At 39.3% G+C, this 24,702-nt stretch overlaps 1 protein-coding gene across 3 annotated transcripts in view; it reads right to left on the bottom strand.

Moving 5' to 3' along the window:
• The window catches only part of TAB2 (TGF-beta activated kinase 1 (MAP3K7) binding protein 2), a 59,812-nt gene extending 36,472 nt beyond the window's left edge, over positions 1-23,340 (bottom strand). Inside the window, exons 1-2 of one of the 3 annotated variants that reach the window (XM_072927070.1) lie at positions 23,108-23,340; positions 21,451-21,580 (exon numbers count right to left, since the gene is read on the bottom strand). The gene's annotated coding sequence lies outside the window, so the exon portion shown is untranslated. Of the gene's footprint in view, positions 1-21,450; positions 22,939-23,107 lie in introns of those variants that run through there. The other 2 variants (XM_072927068.1, XM_002196492.7) reach the window with 2 other exon arrangements.
• Between the last annotated feature and the right edge of the window lie 1,362 nt (positions 23,341-24,702).

The raw sequence follows: 24,702 nt of genomic DNA, 5'->3' as shown, positions 1-24,702 counted from the left end.
AACGTTATTTGCACAGCAGGAAAGTTTTCATGCCAGTATAGACAGTGGAAAAGCTTTTTCACTATCATATACTGAAGTTCAGAAAAAACTGTCAAGCTCCAAATCTTCCCATGTCATCACAGCTGGCAGATCTTGCTCTGTCTTTTTGAATAAATGCAGGATGGCCATCTATTGGTTACGAGAACAGTAAGCCTGGCAAATGGAAAAGCATATAGGTATCAAAAAGGGCTACTATGAGTTGCTACTGGCATCAGTCATTATGAAACTAAGGAAAAAATAAAAATCCAAACCAAAACCAAATGCTTTCAGATGGACTTCTAAACTTCATTTTCCCCTTACTGCCCTGCTTCTCACCAACAAGGAATGGAAACTGACACACTTTCCATAAAACAGAAGTTACCACCATGTTGCAAATAAATGGTTAGTTATTTTAAATGAGGTGGTATAGTTAATTCCTTATGTGGAAATAAAAAAAATTAAAAATATTTAAAATGCTATGGTTTCCTCTTACCCTACAGATCTTCCAGAGGGTCTACTGATTAGTCTAAAGACTGATATAAAAACCCTTTTGGTAATTACACACAAAGTCCTCAGAAAAAAAGCTTGAATATCCTTCTATTTTACCCTAAAAGCTATGTTCAAGCTGTCAAAAATGTCAGTAATCTGTCACTGGAAATGTTGTATCCTCATTTTGACACTGTCAGGGTACTCTTTTGCATGTCTTAAAAAAAGCAGTTCCCTCCTTGACTGAACCACGGAGGAGGCCTCACCCACAGGATTATTATGCAGTAGTTTTAATGATACTGGTGAAGTCATCTTAACCCTTTCACTGGGAGGCACAGAGGACAGATACAGCACTATAGGTGTGACAGTAACCAACTAAATCACACTGGGAATTTTCACAACATCACAGCAAGAATTTTGACCATACCATGCTCTTTTGTACCAGTGAGAGTTAGATACATTTAGAATGCATGACTGATTTCATTCTTCCAAAGAATGCATTGAATTTGTCATAATACAACACAGGTTATAATAAATTAATAATTCTAGAGCTACTTAACTTCATGATATTAAAATATATTCTGAAATATTTTCACTTCCTTCATTGTTTCAGCTATAGTAAAATCAATCCCTTTTTATCAGCAGTGAGTCCTAACAGGATTGATAGCTCAGTCAAAAGAACCCTAAATGCCACCAATACCACCAACCTAAGAGGCCTTGTATCTTTCAGGAACAAAATAAAACAACATATTCTAGAACAATAAAACCTTCTGTGAACACAGTTCAGTCAAATGAATTTATAATGAGGAATCATTAAATGCTCCTATGCATGGGTCAATAGTAAAATTAGTGTGTGCAATAGTAGAATAAAACACATTCTACCCACTATAACGTTTCATAGAAAAAACTAATCTAACAATTACTTAAACCTCTATAATATATGTAACTTGCCTTTTAAGAAAAGTATTCCTTGCATCTCAATTTATAAGAGACAAAAAATAGCTCTTCCTGTAACTTAAAATTCCATAAAGAAAATTCCATTACAAACAATACTGGACACTAGAAATGTATTTCTTATAGATTCAGCAAAGGAAACCACTATTAATTACAGTGAAATGCTTTGCCCATATTCATTTTTCCAATGTCAGAGGAAATTCTGCATGAGTTGTCTTTACAGCTTCCCAACTACCGCATAATTTTCTCAAATGTTAGTGACTGGAACAATTTCTCTCTTGCATTGATCAGTAAGCTTACCCTTATATTAAAATTTCTCTTAAGTGCATAGGAAAGCTACAAACAGTCAACAAAACAAAACAAAACAAACAAACAAAAAAACCAAAAAAACAACTGTCTACAAAGAACAGATTTGTGCTTCCTTTCCAAGCCACAAAATATAGAATTTTAGGAGCTGCTTTTCACCCCCGCTCCACTTTGATGAAACCTTAAACTTGGCATAATTAGAAAAAGACCTTTGCAGTTGTTGCCATAGGGATAGTGAACTCTTAAAGGAATACCCAAAGCACAAATTTCTACTGTAATATTACTTTTGATTTCTCAATTGATTTGTAATTGTTCCACTATAACATTACATGATAAGTAATGCTGTACAAAAGCATTCTGAATACTAGTTTGTTTCAAAAGACTTCTCATTGTGTATGTATATTAGTCCACTCTAGATAGATACTTGTAAATGGGTAGAAAGCATTCCAAAGACTCGTTACGAAATGATATAAATGAAACTGTTTCACGGCCACACAAGAGCTTAGATACTTGCCAACTTAGAGAGTAAAACCCATGAAATATTGCAGTATTTTTTTTTAAATCCTAGAAATATTCTGTTAGGCGCACATGACTGAAGGAAGATCACCTTAGCATAATGATACCTGTATACAAAGAAATGCAATATCAGCTCATTTATTCTACTTATTATTGTATACTATGCATGCCAATATGCCAAAATACAAAATTTAAAAGTAAATCATCACAAAATTCTAACTAACTAATCTGAGTAAGGGAAAATACTTGCCTTCCCTCCACCCATTTATAACATGAGACTAAGAACTGAAGCCGACATCTAAAATGATTTAAAAATCCAATTAGAAAAGAAATTAAAGAATTGAATTGTCTGTGTACAGGACATTTGACAAGCAACAGGAGAGCCAAAGTTTCAGGACAAAGAATGAAAGCATTGTTATGCTTTCTTTCCCAAGAGGACCCATAGCTACAAAGATTCAGCAAAGACCCACAGCTACATACGAAGGAATTCTTAACAAATTGCATATTATCTTCTGAAATCTTAAATCTCTTCTTCAGATCTTTAAGTTTCTTATCATAGCTACTAAAAAGCTGTGAATTTCATTTCTTCTAAGACTTTCTGTTGCTCTCATCTTCAAAAATAAAGGTTGAATGAACTTCAGGAACACTAGTGTTGTTGAATATGGAAACAACTATCTCAGCATTACATATATTCCAAGCAGACAGCATAAAAAGCAGAGGATGCCTTGATTTTGCAGTTCTTTAATTTTCTAATGATTCATATTGTTCAAACCAGTTTATGTAAAGAATAATAAATTTTACACAGAACTGTCAAGACATATTTTATAGACATATTTTGACAACATAAATATATCAGAGCAAACCCCACAATTATCCTTTTCTCCATTCCACAGTCAAGCTGTGGTAATAAAAGCTGTATCTATGTGAAGAATATTTTGCCAGCACAGTACAACTGTACCTAGAATACACAGATTAAGCTATAGTTTCACAACACTTTTTCCACTACAGTACCAGCTTAAGCAGTCCTCATTCCTCAGCTGTGCTGGCACAACTGTTTGTGCAGCTGAGCAGTGAGGCCGGTCAGGGAATCGATCCAGGTTAAAAATAATATTTTTCTGATGGTAAATTCCACAATCTGCTTTGCTGCAAAGCCACCTGGCACATTAACTAGTTACACCAGCACAACTGAGGGGCAAGGCAGGAATAAGAAGCTAAGGTCAGGGCAGCCCATACCAGTGCTGACATGGAAAGAAATGCTCATGAAACTACACTCTTGGTCTTTAAATGGTTTGGCATTCCCTGATTAAGTGCATTATCCAACTACCACAGAATAAAAGGGAACACTAACTACCTCACAAGCATGCTGAGCACTCATCTCACAATATTGGCTATCCTATTAGTGTAAGGGCTACACCCTGGCTCCTTGGTAAGATTTTAAGCTTCAGTAGCAATAGGGCAAGACATTCCTTTTGTCAGTGATCTACTTTACACCAAGGTTATTCAAAAAGATGTCTACAAGGCCATGAAAAGGGATGAACCCTTGTTGGCTGTGTTCTATTGATACAAGCACTTTCAATCTTGGACGCAAGCTATTGGCATACAAATACTCAGGTTTATGACAACATGGATAATGATTCCCAACAGAAGCTGGTTTAGATCATGTTAGCATGGCATGGAGCCAGGGAGCACACAGGGAGCACACATGTGTCTGAACCATGTTCAAAAGAAGCATCCCTGGCACACAACCTCCAACTTCCTGCTGGTTACAGCACCATTTTTGGGAGTATTGCAGTTAAATTGAAAGAAAACATGCTTTTACTTTTTCTTAAAAGAAAAAAAAACCACTAATTCTGGGAACATTCTATTATTTCATTTTGTATCTGATTCATACATACATACTTCACAGTTAGGCAAGTCTCTGAACATATTATCAGAAAAGTCAATAAATTAAATGTATCATTCCAAACATTTAAATATAAAATATATCAAACAGCTATGTCCAACTTTTGTAGCTTCTTTCTATGAATTTGCTTCATGAGACATTTTTAACATTAATTTGCAAGAATTTTTAACACCAAGTACACACTGTACTCTATCCAGCCATGGCTGGACAGGGTACCTCTTAGAGACGGGACATGAGGAACAGGCCTTGCGTAGTATTTTGGTTCTTTATTTACCTCCCAATAGATACTACAATATGGCAATACAGCAGTAGCTGTACATGAAAATCTGCTGACTCTGGACTAATTTTTTGAAAAAAAACCCCCCAAAACCAGACCTGAAGCAGGAACAACTGTACTGTCAAACACTGACACAGGCTTAATTAAGTTTAAGATGGAATTCCCCTCTCACCTGAATACAACTTAGCACAGAATCAGTCATATTGGAAGGGATCACAGGGGATCATCTCGTCCAACCTCCCTGCTCAGGCAGGATCATCCTAGAGCACAAGGCACAGGATTGCATCCAGATGGTTTTTGAATATCACCAGGAGGGAGACTCCACAGCCTCTCTGGGCAATCGATTCCAGTGCTCAGTCACCCTCATCCACACATTCTTCCTCATGTTCAGGTGGAACTTCTACATCAGTTTCTGCCCTTTGCCTCTTGCTCTGTTACTTATCCTCTCCCAGGAGTTAAGGTTGTGCACTTCCAAATCTATTAAAATAAAAACTAGCCAGAAGCATGTACTTCTTCAGCAATTAAGAGACACAAAAGAATGATAAGCAGTGCATTTGTCAGACCTCGCCCAAATGACCCCAGACTACTTGTCATCCTGTGGTATATAACTACAGTAGCCCATATCATGAGAGAAACACTACACTGAAGTTTTGAGACAGCATTCTGGCTTCTCGTCTGGTCTGAACACACCTCTTCAGGGGTCAAGTTTCACTGTACTAGTTACAGTATAAATTCTGATAAAATCATGGTCCAACTATAGCCTGTGGGACCCCACGAACATACTTTATTTAGGTTCTTGTTCTAGCACCTTACCTAGTCTTGTTTTACTTTGATACAGTCATGAATTTTGATGTTACCACATATGTGACCCAACACACACACTACCTGTTCACCTTGCACAAAAAGTTTATTTAAAAATGCGCATTTCCTCTTACATACGTCTCACTGTACCATTACGGTAACAGAGATGGGCCTAAACCAGAAGGTCCTACAATGAGTAGCTGAGCAACAGCAGCCAGCTGTCACTCAGGAGCTCCTTTCTGAACACCGCTCCAGAGCCCTTTTGACAAATGTCCTGCAACACATCTTGTTGTGCAAAGGTCTAAGAAAAATTGTGTAACAGGACATTACCTATTAAAAGCGACCAAGCTACCTTCAGTGAAGCTTCTTCGTCCATTTATCATTTACCAGCCATTTTTCCATGCCCTTACACCTCCAAGTCAGCCTGGCTCAACAGGTTGCTGCTGCCCCTTGCCAAAAGAGCTGTACTCTCCTTTCTCCATCACAAAAACTTCCCTGGATCTTCTGCTCATTGGACACTTGAAAAGGGGAAGTCCCTTTGCTAGGTGATCAGAAAGTGATTATCTGGCAACCTTAATTTGTCTGTAGCAAATGGAGCTGGTTAGAAAGAGGTACCTGAAAAGTGCCAGTTAAAGACCACGTGCATGGGAAGATACACTTCTTTTGTTAACAGAAGAGAATTCTTTGACTGACACTGTATTATTTCCAGTGACAGGAACAAGCAGCATCACTGCTGAACTCTCAAAGCCAACTAGCATGATGCTTGTTGTAAATAAAGCCTCCTACTGTTATTATCAACAAAACTAACCATGTCAATATTGCTCACAGAAACCATAGAAGTTGGCTTCTCATGTCCACCATTTTCACACAAACGTTTAAAGACACTTGGGCCTTTGAAAATAAAACTCTTAGCTGACTTTAGACACCTTTAGAATACTTGGTCTTGCATCCCTTTGCAATGAAAATATAGTCTGAAGTACTGAATTAATATAAAGATCACACATATTTGATTTCAAGCTTTCAATGAATCTCCAAGGAGTTGAAAGAAACTACTCCATTGGAGAGTAGTCAGCAACTGAGCTAATACCCATCAGTCTGGTGAAAGAGCAGAAAACCAACACATCTGTCCATTATATTCCTTCAAATTTGAATTAAGTCTCTTGAAGTTGCAAGTGATGTAAGGCATGAAGCATGAAGAAAGCAACTGAGTTGCCAGTCTCTGGTAATTCATAAAGATAACAGCTTCCACCAGGGTGCCACGGTGATGCATTACCTTAGATTGGTACTTCATCAATCAATTGTGAAAACCCTTCAGAACACCAAACATTCAGTTGGGTAGTTTTACATTATTAACTTTATGACAAATGCCATTTTAGATTAATTGTAGTCATCAGCAACATGAAGCTGACTGGAAGTCTTTGGAATTTCAGTTTTAAAAGTAAAAAGCAGTCATCAATATAGATGACCACACATAAATGGGCTCTGGTTTTCTGGAAGACTTCAGAAGAAAGTCTGTAAGAAGAAAGAAACAAATTGCTATCAGTAGATTTTTTTTTTCCTTTCTTTCACTTTGTTTCCTTAAAATAATCAGAAGTTATGTCAGCTATGTTCATCAGCCTTGAAGGACAGCAGGTTATGTTTTAAGAATATTGAAATTCTAACTTTAGTACTGGACAGCACCATGCAGCTCATTGCAAAACCACTGGAGTTGGCAGCACATTTCTTCTATTACTTATACCTGTCATTTCTTCACACACATTCTACCAGTGAACAATAACATATATGCAGAAACCAAAACTTTAATTACCCAATATCCCTTTTTGTCTAATCTCTCATCTGTTAAAGAGCAATCCTGCCACAGTCAGCAAGACCAAACCAGGTAAAGATGTAGTGTGAAAACAGGTCAGGCACTGTAGGCTGGAAGAAAATGGTAAAAACAGGTATAGAAAGAGCACAGCGCAGATTCCCTTGTAGAACATTCAGGTAAATAAAGAAAGGACAAGAAAGGTCCTGAGAAACAATCCACTAAGGATAAAAGAAATCTTGCGTAGCAGATACCCAGTTTAAACAACAGAGCTTTGGAGAGGGATAGATGATAATGCCTACTAGAAACAGGCTTTGACTACCCTCTGTTGAATTCCTTTAAATTATACTGCTACCATATATCATATAAAACGACAATATTCTCAATATAAAAGTCCATGTGCATGGACTACAATGACTTGCTAATCCAGTTCTTGGCAATTTCATTCTGCTCTTGAAAGATAAATTTTACTGGCTGCTCTGATAAAACTTTTATCTACCTCAAAAGATAAGACCCCCAGCATAGTAAGACTCAAAGCTCAGGCTCTCCCTCCTCTAATTCCAGTAATTTTCAACATCTTAAATTTCATTCTTTAAGTCCAAGCTACCAAGAGAAAACTGCTACCTACACAAAGCTGTATGATGCATTTTACATGTCAGGGATAATAAAAACACGAAAGTCCCTTTTTCTGTCAAGGAAATAAGTAATCAGATATAATCCTAACAAAGAAAAGAGGAGCAAAAAATTCAGAACAGATTATCAAAGAACACTTCCTCATGAACACAAAGACTCATGTTCCTCACTTGCTATTTGCTCAAAAAAAAAAGCAAAAAGCAACTGCCTGCTTTTTATGCAAGACATGAAAGCTAAAAACTTCTTCCTTATGAACATCTGTGCAAATCGGGCTTCTTAAAAAAAAAAATTAAAATATTGGTTTCAAGAAACTATCAATTCCTTTGACTCGTTTAAAAACTGAAAAAATTAAATGAATTATTTAAGCCTAATTGAAAACCAGTTTGTTCAGAATATCCAGGCAGAAAATTAGGTTCTCAAACTTTTCAAAGAAAATAGTCTCTTGTTTGTCTTAACACAATTCATACAGACCATATTTCTTTTTGCTCAAAAGCATCTTCAATTAAAATGTTTCATCACAGATAATAACCATTTCAAAACACTGTAACTACACTTTAATCCAGAACACAAAGTCAGTATACTACACTGTATACATGTCACAGTGTAAATTTTTATCAAACTGAAAGGCAGAAGTTAAAGAAAATCATGGTTTTTGCTAAGGCAAAAATTTTGATTGCAAAGAAAATTATTGGATAATACAATCAGTCATATGCTTCTCTCATTTTAATGAAATATAAAGCAGATTTGTTCCAACAGAGGCAAACAGTTTTGGTTATTTTAAGGATCTGGGGACATCTCCACCTAAGAGTTTATTCATAGGGGTCATCTTTTGAGAACAGCAAGCTCAAAGACACAGTAATAAACAAACATTAAAATATATGCCTGATGATCGAATGGAACAGCTCTTCAGTTTTTCGCCTATCTGTACTTCATTTCATCCATATTTTCCTGAGAAAATGACTACAATTATTAAAGAAAATTCCATGAATTTTTCTTGCTAGGCTTCTAATCCAAAATAAACTCCCCTTTTTTCATTTTGGCACGCTTTAGAGTTTTTGCAATTACATGTGAAACTGGGACAGTAGGACAAGCCTTAAGGAACCATCAAATGCAACTCTTTCACTCTCCTCTGGCATGACCACTAATACCTTGTCACAGACACTCCAAAATGGTGAAATCTCTTATGGTTAATTCCCATTCCATAGAGGTGGGTAGGTGGCAAGAGGCTAATGAGCAAAGAAAAATATCCACCGACTCTTTGGAAGCACAGAAATCGTTTTGAAAACACTTGCACTTTTCATAGTATAATGACATCACCTATCACTACCAAACAGTCGAAACAGTAAAATGTGTGCCCACTATCAGACACTTGGGTACTGCTTAGAAAGCCCCATGGTCCTAATGCCCACAGAAACAGATGCAAGCAGAATGAAAGGTCTGAAGCAGCTGGGCCAGGGAATATGTAGTTAGATAACTAAGCAGCCAAGTACCACAAGCTCCAACTTCCCTCCTGTTCCATAAAGATAAACCAAGTAACTAAAGGGCAACTTCTACTTCCTTCTTATTTATGCTGCGTGACTCGCCTTGAGAAAAATCTCCATTTATTTAATGAACTTTGAGATTTGATTTAATTTCCCAGCAACCCTCATGGTACCCTCTCCTGATCAAAGAGCACAGAGGATTCTGTCTCACACACGGTTTTACTTCTGGGCTGATTGAATAATTTCCTTTACTTCTGGGCTGGCTCAATATTTTCTTTTCCATTCTTCCACCCTTTACAAAACTCATACAATTTCTTTAATTGATGTGAGAGGTGCCACTGGTAAATCCAATGTTTGCACAAATACCTACTGGAAGCCAGACTGACAAAAAAATAAATTCCTTTTTCATCATAATCAAGGACTTCACTTGTTTACCAATACATCCTTTATTCATAATATTTTAATGACAGTAAAGCTGGATATTTCAGCCACACCTTAATATCCTGTTCCAAAACAATTCAATACTGCCACTGTCATGCCTCCTGTTCCCAGGCATGCATTCCCCCTCTCCCTCCCCTCCTGTGAGTGCCCAATTTTGGCACTCATCTGATTCTCCAGTAAGCCAGTTCATGGAGCAAAATCAGAACAGGGAATAATGCCATGTTAATTTTCTGCTAGTTTAGCTTTGAGTCAGATGAATGTCAGAGTGAACAGAGGGAAAGAAGCAAAGCCAACTTACACTGATCTACAAATCACACCCTTAGCATTTCCTAAGGACAGCCTTGGAGGGGGGAGAAAAATCAAGGTTCTACTCAACACTACATCAGGCTTTTCTGATTCTACATTACCTTAGCACTAGAATAAACATTGAAAAATTTAAAATCCTAGCCCAATCACACAAAGCTGCTTCTGGCAGCTGTTACAAACAAGCAACAATGTAGACCTGTAGGATAAGAGGAAGGAGGAAACATACAAGTTCTAGAGAAGCTATACAAAGGGTAAATAACAGCAAACCACTTCCTTCAATTGATAGCAGCTATAATTGGAAACAGCTCTGCCAAAACACAGCACCTGAACTGAAAGGCAGTGGAGAAGCTTCAGAAAGGTTGGTAGGAAAACACCAAGAGAGAACCTCCCACCAAGAGTTAGGAAAGAAAAGACCTTCAGCTATTTAACACAGTACCATATACAAAAAAATGGCCACAGAACTCCCCTTTTCTGACAATCCTCTCCTCTAGAAGGGCAATTGAGATCCTTAGATATAAAGAGTGTCCATATTAGGATGAGACTCACAGCTGGGCTGCCATAGTTTTAGGCTAACAAAGCTTTACTTTGTATCTGCAATTATCTTCACCTGTGAAACTACACTGGCAGAAATCCCTGGGTTAATAGTGGAGGACTTTTGACAGCTGCCAGGAAAAAGGGGGAAAAGGAAGGGTGAAGTGTGGTCATGGAAAACTAGTTGTTGCTTTCTCTTTCTTCTCCATTAGTTCCCAAACCAACACATATAAGGACAAACCCAAGAGCACCACTGCAAGATTTGGGAGGAAGCCTCTAGCTCCCACTTATTTTCTGCCAAATTCGTAGTAGTAGTAGAAATTAAACAAAAATCCATCCAATAACCTCCACCAATACTAAGATAAGGTAACAGACACTGATAGGCATGAGTCAAATAGAGATACTCATGATGGTGCCCATACAACTTGGTTTTCCTGTTGCTTTTCTTCCAAGGCCAAATGTGATGCACAAGTAGAGAAAAGCAACAGATAGATCTCTAAGCAGCTATTCCTCTAGCTCCCAGTTAGCCTCCCTTATCTTCTTCTAGAATAAGATACAGATTTCCCATCAAGAAACTGATAATACATAATTTTAAAAATTGCTATTTTTTGTAGGTTCCTTATGTTTCACTATGAACTGTCTTCAATGAAGACAAGAGTGCTAGTGTTAGGATTCAGGAACACACATAATCACGGGATATGATTATATGCAGGTCTTTTATTGAAAGCTCTGGGAATCAGGGGTACAGACCCAAATCTGACTCCGACATGGCTTTCGAGCTGAACGTATTTTATATTCTATCATTATATAACTTATATATTAATTATTAAACTTATATTGTTCTATCGTATACATTGACTTTATTCCAGCACGAGTTTCTCGTGATCTTTCTTAGGCCCCTGACCACAGTTTCTCATGATTATTCTTACAATTAAACAGTAATTATATTTAATTACTAAACAATCATCACATCTAACAATTATATAATTTATCATGTACTAGCTACACAGGTGCAGCTCTAGCAAGACATAAGGCCTTCATGCACCCAGGGTATTTATTTTTTTCAGGGCCTACTAAGCTTGATTTTCCTTATACCCCTAAATCCCCATGATTTTAAAATCCTTTTACTATCACTAGTTGTCCTCCATCCTTTCCGTAAGGAAAGGAAAATGTGATCACTGCACTTGCTGTTATGTAAGGGACTAATACCACTGATCATTTTTTCTGCATTTTACTCCACACAAGATTCGGGGGAAGGGGATTAACAAGGAAAGGGGAGAGGAAAGCCAGGAAGAGCTGAAATGTCTTCGGCACTCACAGCTTCTCAGTACGTATTGTTTCCTGCTGTAACAACCATTAAAAGACGATCACTAGCCCTTTTACAAAAGTAACCTATCATCTACTTTTTTCCTACTTTAAACTAAAATTCCTTACGAGAACCCTGACAACAGATACATACTAACAATAAAACTAGCTACTCAAAAGGAAAAAAATAACCAAGTAACCTGCTCTGAAAAAGGTGGACAAGGAAAAGTAACAGGAAAGCTGAGAAGGAATAGAAAAGATGCCTCATGGTACCAGCTGAGTAAAGAGCTTTTAGCCTTGTAAGGTCTTCCACTTTTTCACGTCACTTGGGAAGAAAAAAAGAGTCCCACAGCAGCAGTAAGTTTTACACAAGACTAAAATTCACATAAAAAATCCAGAGGACTTGCAACTAAGATTTTGTCCTTGCGTGATACCTCTTCCAAGCCCTCTCTGTAAACTGTGGACAGAGAAGCAGAAGAGAAGTGCAGAAATAAACAATTTCTACTCAGATTTTGACTTCCCACTGTGTTTTCTGGATATCTTCTGAATATATTTCCTGGATATTGATATCAGCTGATAGCCTTTTACTAAGAAAAAAAAAAGGAAAATATAAAAAGTACATACAATTAAGAATAAGAACAGTTAAACCTTAATGTTTATCTTCAAACCAGAAATATAGCCAGAGATTGTGTATTTTCAGGAAACTAAAGAAAGCAGAGAACCCATTTTATGCAAATAAATATTAAATAAGAGCATGGTGGAAAAGTAACTCTGCTAGTCTGGTTATCTCTTCACAGCTTTGACATCCTAATACATTTCTTGCATTTGCAACAAAGATAAGAGGCCTGTTAATAGAAGTAGACCGACTTCTGAAAGATAAAATTAACAGTGTCACGCAGATAAAGCACCAAAGGATTCGTAACTATTTAGCTCTGTATTTCACAAGAATTCAATTTTTACTCATCCCAATCTTCTAATCCTTGTCCTGCAAAAATAATAAGCCATAGGTTACAGACAGGCATAATTAAAAAATGCAGATGGTGACTTAACAGAGGAACTGGCAAGATCCAAGGTATATTAAAAAAAATACCTCATGCTTTAATTTTGTGATATCACCACCGTTCCCTGCATAAATAAATAGCCAATTAACTACTATTTCTTCCAATTACATTCTAACAGGAGATTCAGAAAGGATGATAAAGGAATGACAACAAAATCTTAAGTTCACAAGGCAAACTAGGCTAGGCTTCTCCTAAATCAATTTAAAATCCCAGTCCATCCGTATATACCAAAAAACAAAGCTACAACAGCCAGAGAAGGTAGCAATAGTCAAACATAAAATGAGAAAGGGCTTTTGAAACCAGTGAATTTTGACAGTCTGCAGAGTCACTGCAGGCATTCTGCAGCATTCATTGATATGACAGTGTAAGGTGATGACTTGCCCTTATCACAAACAGGCAGCAGCTTGAAGTCACACAGACAATGCTGAAATACTGTTTTGTCCAAGACTCTTAAAAACTTCAAACATAAAGACAAATTTCTTTTAACTAACAAGATCCCATGCTAGTATAACTCTGAATATTTTTCTAGATTAAGTATTCCTCTCAAACTATATTATGTTGAGGCAAGTTGCAGGTCTTAATCTCATTTGTGTTGGCAAGAATTTCCCCACTCATTGATGCGGAGTGGAAAAAACCTTCCAGAGGGCTGCCCCTGGCTCTGCCCTGAAGAAACATAAGCTTCAGTTTGGCCTATTATTTTGGCTGGTTTCAACAGGAAGGAAGCCTGTAGCTTCATCAACTCTGCTAACTCCATTAAGTAGTACTTTAAGATACTCTCTTGTCACAGCAATACTACTGGCAACCAAAACCCCTAAGAAAAGTAACAAAATCAATATAATAAACACAACCAAGAAAACATGAAAGAAATCACAGCCTAAACTTTAGCTTGAAGAAGTTATTGGTATCTACCAGCCTAGAATCTAAACATGCAGGCCAGATTAGCAACTACTGCTGAGTTCCAAAGTCCAGTCAAAATCTGCAACTTCAAGAAAGTTGTTTCTTTCTGAAAGAAAGAGAACACCTACAGACTAGTTTTAATTTACTCATCTTTAAATGAAGCTTTGTCTTCATTAATATGTTTGAATAGCAGATTATAATTTAAGAGATTCACTAATTTTGTTTTATAACCATTAAAGATTATAAAAGGCTCCAACTCTAGGCCACAAATAATGCTCCCTTGTAGTACACAGGTCAAACATGAATATTATTACAAAACATCTGTTTTGCCATCCTAATTTAGCCACATTTTTCCTCAAGAGTCAACAAGTGCTGCACCTTTTTTCTCAATCTTTCTCTTGCCATAGTTTACATAACTCATTGCACTTACGCTTACCTATTAGCCACACTTTGACTAGTCTCAGTGGGACCTGAATTTCCTACTGCACTGCAAAGCTGCACTACAGCACTTAAAGATCAGAAAACCTTAGAAAAAACTCTTTCTTGTTGACAAAGAGAAGACTGCTAGGGTTCTTGCAGGCACCATCACTTAAAGCTAATTAAAATACAGCTGTTGAAAGCATTTAAGACCCCTTGATTATGTCCACATAAGAGGAGAAAAATTAATGTTACCTACCCTTTCGTCCAGGTAGGTCACTAGTGAAGATTTTAGTGGTAGAATCCACATACATGGGTTCTGTGGTAAAATTAATTCAACTAATTAAATTAGTTCTCCTTTTTGAAGGGCTAGCTTTTAATTTACACCATTTCAGTATTTCAGCTGGTGACTCTGTGAACAGCTGCAGTGCCACAGTGCGTAGGGATGAATCCTTGAGCTGGTCTTGATGCTTCTCTGTCACAGGACTACTCTCAGGTCTATAATTTCATTCACAATACCAGCTTAATTAACTCTTATTTCTTCTATCTATCTATTCTTCTGGTTTTTCGACCATATTTCAGTTTTGCAGAAAAATCTATTTGTGTGCTTATACTAAAACCACATCAGTGAACTCAGAGGAACGGATGACAAGTCCATGCCTTGTCACTGAGGTAGCGCAAAACAACCCCCTCAGTGTGAAGTTACAGGAGGCTTTCAGACTGATCCAGCAGCTCCTCAGCACCCAGGGCTTAGTCTCAGCCCACAAGATCATCTAAGTTTAATAGCAATCTGGTTAATTTCTAAACACCCATACAGAAACTGCCCTGGCTCACAAATAGATGAGACCAGAACAAGAGACCACCTGCTTGTGTCAGTGAAAGCAATCTTCCCTGTTCAGTCACAGCAAAATATCAGTGGCCCCTGATACTCACAAACACTCATTTTCTTCCATTTTTTGCTCTAAATCTCCTATCTCAAAGCCATTTTTAATATTACTTCAAGAGTAATTAATGCATGCACAATACTGACAAAATAGCGAAAGCATTCCTTTATTGACAGCTAAGGCCTATTTTTGTATCAATAAAGCAAAACTACTCACTCAACATTGCAGCTCTTCCAGAAAAATAACACCATTCTGCACATGTAACTGCACTACACCAGCAATCTCTGTATGCAATCTCTGTATGCATCCATCCTTATGGAAGGATGACACTCTTTGATCCATCCAAAATCGTGCAGCCATGCCGGTACCTTTCCCAGCTTTGACAAAAGCAGTATCATCAGAACAGTCAAGATACTGCATTGTCAAACAGGTATTTTTCCTCCACAGTATGTGTATGAAAGCCCTACTGGTAGAAACTGTATTTTCCTTTTGATCTGGAAACCACAGGGGTTTTCAGCCCCATGCAGGGGAAAAGAAGAAACAAATAATGGGTATTTTCTCTGAACCTTGCTGCTTCACACAAGAGACTGGAAAGAACACGAATTTCCACAATTCAAAAGACAGCTTTCACCTGCTGCATACAATTTATTTTATACTCCTTCACCAAATATTATGGAAGAGGAACAAAAAAGATGAGTTGCACTTTATGCATGGAAAAGAAAGATTAACACATGCTTCTTGTAGAGGCACAAAAAGAGATCCTTTAGCAACGTTTTTTACACATACATTCATATTAAGTTTTAACTCAGATACAGAACAAAACCAAATATATATTTTTAAGAAATTGCTTGTGGTTAGATTTTCCTTGTATTCAACTCATTTTCTGAAGAAATAAGAAGTTCTCAATCAGAGTGAAGCCCCAAGTGTGTCACTCTGATAAACTTCAACTCTCAGCTTTGATACACCGACCTCTACCCTAAGCAGCTACCAATGAATACAAGCTAGTGAGGGTCTAAGTCAAGTAATTTCATACCTCTTCTATGAATTTTCCAGGCAAATATTAAAAGTAATGTCAAAACATCACTGAATGAATTACAGCTATCAAAGACAGTTATAATTAATTTTTAAAGACTGGAACAATTTTAAAATTACTGGAGAACTAACAGGCCTAATAAATGAAAGAAAAATACTTTGCTAAATGTCTTTGCCTAATCCAACATAGGTACCTAGGTAAACAAACTTATTATTCATGGGACTGCAAACTCTTTTAGGACTGGCTTATTTAATAAATATTTATACACTGCCTTGCACAAAAGGGCCTAACACACATTAAACTCTAGTCAATACAATATAATATTCTGGTATTGGCAGTTATTACAGTAATGACAGTTTTAAATACACAACTTTTTGCATACAAAATAATCTTATCCCCATTTACCAAACATAAGAGTAGTACTTAAAAAAAAAGAGAGCAAGACACCAGAATTTTTACTGCTTTGTACTTCTCAATCTGAAATGCCTTTTTAAGCACACTTTTGCTGAGCTCCTGGAGATAGTCTGTTCCCAGGCTCAAGGCTGTTAAACTTAAGAAGGCTCTTTAAGAAAGATAACCTACTATTCCCTTTGAAAAACAAATGCTTGTTCAACAAATGGAAAGTTACAGTTTGAATCAGTTGAATGAATAGAAAGAAATCCAAGTACAGAACTCAAGATTTTTTTTTTTTCCTATCATTCTCTCAGGAAAGCCTAAATGAAGCAGTGGCCAACTTAGTAATGATACTCTGAAGAAGAGACAAAATGGGAATGAAGTGACAAGTGCTGAATCGGTCTCTTCAGGACTAGAACAAAAAAGAATGGCATAGTCAAGTATAAACAAGAGGGCACTAATGCTTCAGCTATAAAGTACAGATCAGCATGCCTAGGCAAGGTAAATGGAGAGGATATGAATGACCAGATTTCCTCTTTTCTAGCTTGCCTACAAAAATAATAGGATGTTAGTAAAGTGGCTGGAGGAGATAAATTCTGCATGGCACAGATTTCTCAAAGAGTAAAGAAAAAAAATAGAAAACCCAAAAAACTATAAATGCTGTAAAAAGACAGGAGAGTATTGCAAAGAGATGTGTAGCACAGCACGGATGCAGGGAGGCGAGACTTCAGTTCTTAAGAGTTTATACACAACATGAATTGACAAAAGATACAATTACAGACCACAGTGTACAACTTAAATGTTCATTTAATTGTGTGCTTTTCCCCCCTATATATAGGTGAAACAGTTAATTTTTTTCTGTCTGAGGAAATCAGGCTTAGGACTCACATGTGTAAAGACTTTTCTGCATTTCTAGCCTTCAGTACAAAATAGAAATCAATTTCCAGAACCCAAATAGCTTCAAGAAAAGACATAATTTATCTGAATGTACATGTCACTCACAGCTTCTTAGGCATCAGATCAGTAGCTAATGTCTGTGGCATGGTTAAATTTTGAAATTTACTGTATTTTTTTAGTTACTTTACTAAACTTGTCTCATTTACCCTGTTAAAAAAGACATTCTGAGAACACACTGATAAACTGATGGATCAGCAAGAGATTTTTACACACAGAGCAATTTCCTTTGAAAAATGCATTCTAAAGCCCTAGCTTTGAGTCTGTAAGAGTTACTCCCTAAACATATTTATACACAATCTTTCTACAAATCAACTATGAAAACACCTGATAACAGGAAAGCATATTCTTGAAAAATAAAGACGGGCTGCAGCAAATAAAACCAACTGTTAAAGAGTATTTCCCATCTGACAGTGATTTCTTATCCACTTCTACTAGCGCTGTGGACAAAATAGAGGTGCACCAGGCAAATAATTATTTCTAGGCTCAAGAAATTACATAAAAAATTTAGTCTGTAACAAATCTATATTACAAAGCAAATAATTTCAGGCTTACTAAAACAACTTGACAATACCATGGCTCAAAAAATCAGTTAGACCTGGGAGTACATCACATGTACCATTGGCCACAGAGACAATGACTGAATAATACTACCAGCATGCAACCAACATGTAAGTCACATTATGTAAAGAAGCTGTAACTATACATGATATAACAATAAAATAATGCTTTTGATGGTGTATTTTGAGACAAACATGTATGTCTTACACACTTATGTAGCTGCTCCCTTACTCATGCACATTCTTGCCCCACGTTGCTTCACACTCTGTGCCAGTCTGGGCACTCCTGTTGAATCAGACCCACACAAACACAAGCGCAGGACAGCACAAGAGGCTCTGTAATGCGTGGAAGCAACTGTATCACCAAACCTTTTTTTTTTCAATCTTCATCTTCTCAAGAACCTATTTTAACATGATTTTTGTTCAGAGTGCTGTCCCAGAAACAGCAAAATATAATCCCCATTTCCCACAGATTTTCTCTGTGTCTCAGCCATGCCCTTGTGCTCCAATTAGTCATGTTCCACCTCTATCCCAGATGCCTATTATCTTACCACTCTCTTCCAAGCACTGGCCACAGTATACTTAACCTCTCACGTCCTCTAACTACTGACTGAAGAAAAGAGTACAGCACTTCATACCTGGTTCTTACCCCACAGACGACTGGCAGCTAAGTAAAGGTAACTGCTAAATTAATGCAAAACTTTCCCCTAAAGAGATGATCTTAATGAAGCCATTAACTTTAACAAATTTAACTTTAGTTCAACATTATTATAACACCTTTCACACCTTGACTCTTGGCTAATTTCTCTCCTGAAATTTTGATGAGCTCAAATTTTACTGACACACAAGATTAAATGAAATATGACTACTCAAGATTTGTGACTTTAGAAAAGCAAATGAAAGACAGTTTATACACTACACAAATATACAAAACCAACAACTATTTCTTTAAAAAACCCCATACAACATAGGTGCATCTCAACATTTTATCCACAAGAGAATAGCTGAATCTGAACTCCCAAATTACAAAAATTTATTTCCTAGCATGTTCAGTTAACAAAGGCGACTTAAAGAAATTGCACATATGTGTTTTGTCTGTCCTTTTAATAATTACTTGCATCCTCTGATAATTTTCAAGTGCATTTTAAAGGACATATAAAATCTCACAGATAAAAAGGGTTCTACAAATTTCATGAAAACTGGCAGCTCCATAGAAAAAAGTAACTTGAATTCATGCTTTCAATGAGAGTAAAAGCAGGTTGAATTCTGCCTTCTCCATTGGCAGCCCCAGAAGACCAGCCAGCCAGCACCACATAGCACCAGATTTGATTAATTCTGGAACAAGTATAAGATCCTTTGCATTTAAGTGGTAATCTACCTTAAGTTAATCATCAAAGCAGTGAGCATATAAAGTGGCTTTGTCCCATTTTTGGCAAATTCTAGCAAACCTAACAATATCATGACTAATAGGTGTACACCCTAGTTGCTTGGGTGATCATTTTGTAAAAACTCATATATACAACCAACACTTTTCTTCTGCCACTGAGTATTCCTAAGTTAATGCTTTTTTAAACACTAAAGGGAGCACAGGTTTAAATTCATGCTGAAACACAGATTCTCAAATAATGGAAAAATTAAATTCTGTTCATAGTACAAGCAGGATCTGAATGAGTTTTAAACCACTCATTATTAAAGACAGCGAAATCTGATCTTCATCTGTGCTTAGAATAGAAAAGAGCTACACATTTTGCACATTGCTACAAAAATTGATTCCACATAGCATTTTTCAAAGAGTAGAATGCATATTTCAAACAAGAAAAAAAGTGTTTTTCTGGTAAAATTCTCTGACTAGGTATTAAATTACAATTTATTTAGTACATTATCAAATTACGCTTGACTTCTTGCAACCAACAAAAAAAACTAATACATTCTAAAAATATTAAGTATTTAACTATACCTTAAGTGCGCCTATGGCAACAGGAATATACCAAGCGATGCCATTCATTCAGCAATGGTCATGCTCCAAGAATATTGGGATACTCACACAAACCCCACAGATCTTTTAACTTTACTTATGTCAAGCTATTTCACTTGGTTTCACTAGAATCCAATTACTACCAATTAAGGAACACCACCTAAAGCAATGTAACAGAAACCAGAAAACTCAGTAAATGTCTGTATAGCATTTGCAGCAATTTCTTGATTGAGAGTTTTACTTGATGATCAGTTCAATAAAAACAAATCCCTAACTTTATTTAGGATAAACGTCTACAAAAACTTCTGTCAGGGAAAGCATCAATATTATGTCAGTGATTTTTTGGTAAGCATTCTCGAGAGAGGGTGAAACTGAAACAACTATTATACCAAAAAACTACTGATGACATTGAAAAGTTGATAAAAAAATATTTTCCAATTTTACATCTGACAGCTTTCTTGCTTTCATAGTTGCATTTAAACATGTGAAATCCAAACCAGACCAAATTGCTAAGAAGAGTTCAAGATGCCTTAGGGCTTCCAGCAGCATTTCTCCTCCTTGAAACAGAAAGCACACACTTGCCCAATTGAGATAACCTACTACAGCAATGAAGTGAGAAAAACTCAACTTGAATCACTGTATACATTCGTGGTAAAAAAGTTACCTTTCATGTCAAACATATAAATGTTTGAATTTTGAATACAGCTTTTAAAAAATCCAGTTCTGAATCACTGGAATTTTTGTTCTGTTTTCTGTAAAAGCACCAACAGTAACATCGTTCAGCATTCCGCTTGCAGCAGCTCAGAAAAGATCAGCCTGATCCCGCAGTCCTAAATTTACAGTCATTTCATAAACTTGAGGTCACATCTGACCAACTTATTTCTTCCAGTGTTTCCAACCATGGAGATCATGATAAGGAGGCAGCACTTGTAACAGGATGAACAGTAACAGTTTTATGTTTCAAAATACATTCTCACAAAGAAATAATTTGCTAATAGCCCTTTAAGCTACATAGCAAAAAAAAGTTTGGTTTTTTTTTCTTCTGAGAATAATCTCTTCAACAGATGACAGGTTTAATTCTACAAGACTCAAAAAACATACCAGCTACCTGTAACACCAAAAAACACTACAAAATAACACAAGACCTTGGCCTTCAATGCAATGCCATGGTGTAGAAAAACACTATCTTCTTCTGTTCTGTCACTGTTGGGAAAGAGAAGTTTCTACCAGGACGCTGTCATAGGAAGAGTGCCCATTTTCAAGAATTCTATGATTGTATTAACAGACATAAAGGAACAGAGTAGAATCATTTGACTTCCCTTATGTTGAGAAAGATAATGGTTTGCGTTTCACAAAGTCTTGAAAAGCTGGCATAAGCAAAGGTAGCATAGCACAGCGTAGCAAGATAGCACTGCCCTCACATGTAATGATAGGGATGATGCTTTATCAAGTATCTCTTAAACACAAAATTGAGACAACCCAAACTGAGTACCTCTCCCAACCACCTTCCTTACCTCTTCCCCTTTTGAGGCTCTCTCCCCTGTGAAGCAACATGAGAAAAACCACCCAGGTCTTCTCCGTTTTTACAAGAATTTGAGACTCAATTGAGGGTTCATTCTGGTGCAGCACAAATCAAGGTACTATCTGCAGTTAAGAATACCCAAGTTAAACATGTGGATCATAGTCACAACTGACTGAAATTTCAATCTAAAACAGAGAGCAGGACTCACTGAAGCTGATGACATGTCTCTCCTAACCTGTCAGTGGAACTTCCCTCTTGCCAAAAGCAGGTATCAGAATACACTTACAACAATATAGGCAAAGAACAAATAATTGAAATTTGTATGTGAAACAAATGCCTAATTATCTGGCAAATCAATAGCTAAGCTGAAAATTATTCTTGATTTCAGCAAATTGTGGCCAACAGTGAATATAATGCTATTGCTACAGCATCATTAACCCTCCTTATACAGTAGTGCATGAACAGTACCATTTTGGTGGGTAGAATCATGACATGAATTAACGTGAACAGTCTTAAGACTCTATCTGACTTATGCTGATGTTCAGAAGGCATATGTTAGAGTATTGAAAATTATATGCAGCACCATTTTCAGAGTTCTACAGGTGAAGTCCAGACACTGCTTTATCAAGTCTGTACCAGATATCCTAAACTACTACTAGAAAACCACACCTGAAACCCACTCCTTAAGAAGCATCCCTTTGGAATTCCTTTTTTTATGTATGTGCTTACCATCATCAATACAGAAATACCCACAGGTCTTGGGAACAAATCAGGCCCTGCCAGCAGCCACCAGGCACAGCACAAAGAACACCACCAGGTTTCTGCCCTGAAGGGCTTGACTACATCTAACAGGACTGAGCATTCAGACTTTTAATACGAGCCTTCCAATGAATGAGACAGAGTACTACACACCTCCACAGAGAGTTCCCACGTCTCTCAGAAGGACAAAACAGAAAAAGGGAAGAAAATGAGAAACACTATGCATTTCCTCTCTGCAAAACCGCTCTTATCAGAGCCATTTCAAGAATTTCTACTCGACAACTAAATTGACTGGAATAATGGAAACCAACGTCCCAAATATACTATATATGGAATCGAGCCCAGCCAGCCCCCGCAAAGGCACGGGGCACCAAAACCTCACACCTCAGACACTCGGGTACTCATCCTCAAATGGCGGAGTCTCGCCCGGCGCACTCACACCTGTCACCTGCCAGGCGCTGGGCCAGCCCCTCCCTCTCTCTCCCCCTCCCTCCAGCAACCAGGCGAGCCCGCTGGCAGCTCCCGCCCCTCCCCGGGCAGCCCCCCGATCCCTCCCCGCGTCGGGAAGCTCCAGCGACTCGCGAAGGAAAATAAGTTTCCATCTCTGCCTAAACGCCCCGCTGCGCGGAGGCTTCCCGTGCCGTCCCTTCCCTCCGTGCCTGCCGCCCCGGCACGCCGGCAGAGCGGGGTGCCGGGCTGCTCCCTCCCCGCGCACAGGCCTTCCCCGTCCCCCTCACCCCGGCGCAGCCCGGGGCGCGCTGAGCGCCCGCGGGAGCCCCGGGTCCCCCGCCCTGCCAGCCCCCGCGCCTCTCCCTGCAGCACCCCGGGATGGGACCGCGAAACTGGCCCGGGGAGTCGCCACCAGGCCCGCTCGGCGGGGTCAGCCTTACCCTGCTGCCGCTTCTCCTCCTCCTCCTCCTCCTCCTCCGCCTCCCCCACAACCACGGCGGCAGCCGCCGCCACTACCGCCACCAGCGCCGCCGCCGCCTCCGCCCGGCAGGGGGGACCCCGCCGACCCGACCCTCTCCGCAGCCTCCCGCCGCCGCCGTTCCGCTCCGCGGGGGGAGGAGGCGGAGGAAGGAGGAGCAGGAGGAAGGAGGGCAGGGGGGTCCGTGCTGCCGCGGCGGCGGGCGGGGCGGGGTGGGGTGTGTGGGGGTGTGCGTGCGGTGGCTGTGGCGGCGCCGCTCCCGCTCAGCCGGAGCCGCCGCTGGGGTCGCGCGCCGCTCCCGGCCCCCTCCCCCCGCGCTCTCTGCGCTCCGAATCAAAATAGAGCGACAATATGGCGGCGGCGGCCCCAGCATCGCGAGACCGCGCCGCGAGCGCTAACGGGGATGCGCCGCGCGCCAATGGGCGCCGGGGCGGGCGGCGGGGGGAGCGCGCGGGCGGTGCCTCCGCCGGCTCCGCCCTCAGGGCGGGGCGCGAGCGGGAGCGCGGCCGCCGCCTCAGCCTCAGCCTCAGCGCTGCCGCCGCACCGGCGGGACGGCCGCGGCACAGCGCCGAGCTCACCGCGGCACCTCACCGCGGCTCCTCACCGCGGCACCTCACCGCGGCTGCTCGCTGCGGGACAGCGCGGCAGCTCACCGCGGCTCCGTCCTGCCCTGCCGCCACCGCTCCGCCTGGCCCCCCGACACAGGAGGGAGAGGGAGAGGCGGCGGTGGCGCGTAGCCGGGATGCCCGCCTGGAAAGCAAGCAGGGTCTGAATGGGATGGGGAAGGAAGGGCAGCATCTGCACTGGAAAAAAACAAACAAACAAACAAACAAAACCGCTAAGAAAATTAATTCAGCCGTCCCTCCCCCCGCCCCCGAGTTTATAACCAAAACTGTTATTTCGAGGGAATTGCCAGACGCTTTCTATCAGAAATAGGAGCGCTTGCTCCACATTACTCAGAGTATGTGATTTCCATCATCCCTCTGAGGCAGAGCTCTGACTAATCATCTCCCAAAAATGTCGCCGGCTGACATGGCCCGGTATTCTGGTGAATCCCTCTTCCCCTGTCAGCTCCACAAACACCCTGGCCCAGTTCATGACATACATCCTTAATTTTAGTGGGGAGTCCAAGTAGGTCTTTGTATTTCTGTAATTTGGGAAGTTTCAATTCAATGAAAAGACAACTTTCTCATGATATTCTAAAATCATCCAGTAAATCAGTTGAGTTTCATGGTTGTGATACCTTACACTATCCACTCCTTATTCTTCCTATACTTGCTTTCTTCCTGCATCTCTTGAATCTTCCTCCTTCCTCCCTGCAGTGAGCAGGTGCTGCCCATGTTGTCTAACAATAGTCCATCCATCCTTATGTCATCTTACTCTGAAAAGTACTGTCAGACACAAATAATTTTAATGTAATCTTTATCATCTACAGCAGAGGGAAATTGCCTGAAACCCTGCAACCTAGAATGGGACCTGGCAAGGACAGGGATGCGCTGAAGCTTTCAGCTTTTCCCATACAGTGGAGCTGGGCTGGAATCAATAGAGAGAAAGATT

The sequence above is a fragment of the Taeniopygia guttata genome, chromosome 3 (genome assembly GCF_048771995.1).
Source record: "Taeniopygia guttata chromosome 3, bTaeGut7.mat, whole genome shotgun sequence".
In the NCBI taxonomy this organism is placed as follows: Eukaryota; Metazoa; Chordata; class Aves; order Passeriformes; family Estrildidae; genus Taeniopygia; species Taeniopygia guttata.
The sequence above is the reverse complement of the archived record's forward strand: the minus strand, read 5'-3'. Positions and strand labels throughout refer to the sequence as shown.